Here is a 1,143-nt window from a genome sequence, read left to right as displayed (position 1 = left end):
CAACACCATTTAGAATGGCATCAGAAAGGATTAAATACTTAGTAGTAAACATAACAAAAGAAGCGTTAAGCTCATATTCCGAAAATTCCAAAACATTGTTGAAAGAAATTAAAGAAGATCTAAATAAATAAAAAGAGATTCAATGATCATAGATCAAAAGATTCAATATTGTTACAATGAAAACATTCCCAAAATTTATGTACAGATTCAATGCAACTTTTATCAACATATTGGCTGAATTATTTACTTGAATTGACAAACTGAACCTAAAATTTATATGGAAATTCAAGAGACCTAAGGTAGCCAAAACAATCATAAACAGGAAGGACAAAGTTGGAGAACTCACACTTTCCAAATTCAAAACTTACTAAAAAGCAACATTAATCAAGACCATGTGGTACTGGCATATGAATAGACATGTAAATCAATGGAATGGAATAGAGAATCATCTAATAAACTCTTACATTTACAATTAATTGCTTTTTGTAAAAGTTGCTAAGGCAAGTAAATGGGGAAAGAATAATCTTTTCAACAAGTGATGTTGGGATAGCTGGATAGCCTACGCAAGAAAATGAAGTCAGACCCTTACCTCACACCTCACACCATATTCACAAATTAACTCAAAATGAATCAAAGACCTAAATGCAAAAGCTAAATCTACAAAACTATTAGAAAAACATAGGCATAAGTCTTCACGATCTTGGATTTGGCAGTGGTTTCCGAAATATAACACCAAAAGCATAAGCATTCAAAGAAACATAAATAAATTAGACATCACAATAAAAACTTTTGTGGTTTAATGAACACTACCAAGGAAGTACAAAGAAAACTCACATAATAGGATAAAACTTTTGAAAATTATATGTCTAATAAGGCACTTGTATCTAGCATATATAAAGATCTTTTACAATTTAATAGGAGGAGACAAGGAACCCAATTAAAATATCAGAATAGGATCCTGCATAAGCAAAGGGCAAGACTAGATATTTTCCCAAAGAGGACATATGAGTAGCCAATAAGTACATGAAAGAATGCCAAACATTATTAGTCAATAGAGAAATGCAAATCAAAATTGTGATGAAAGACCTCTTCAAACCCACTAAGATGGTTATAATGAAAAAGTCATATAATGGCAAGCGTTGT

The sequence above is a fragment of the Trachypithecus francoisi genome, unplaced genomic scaffold (assembly GCF_009764315.1).
Source record: "Trachypithecus francoisi isolate TF-2019V2 unplaced genomic scaffold, Tfra_2.0 Lachesis_group11, whole genome shotgun sequence".
In the NCBI taxonomy this organism is placed as follows: domain Eukaryota; kingdom Metazoa; phylum Chordata; class Mammalia; order Primates; family Cercopithecidae; genus Trachypithecus; species Trachypithecus francoisi.
The sequence above is the reverse complement of the archived record's forward strand: the minus strand, read 5'-3'. Positions refer to the sequence as shown.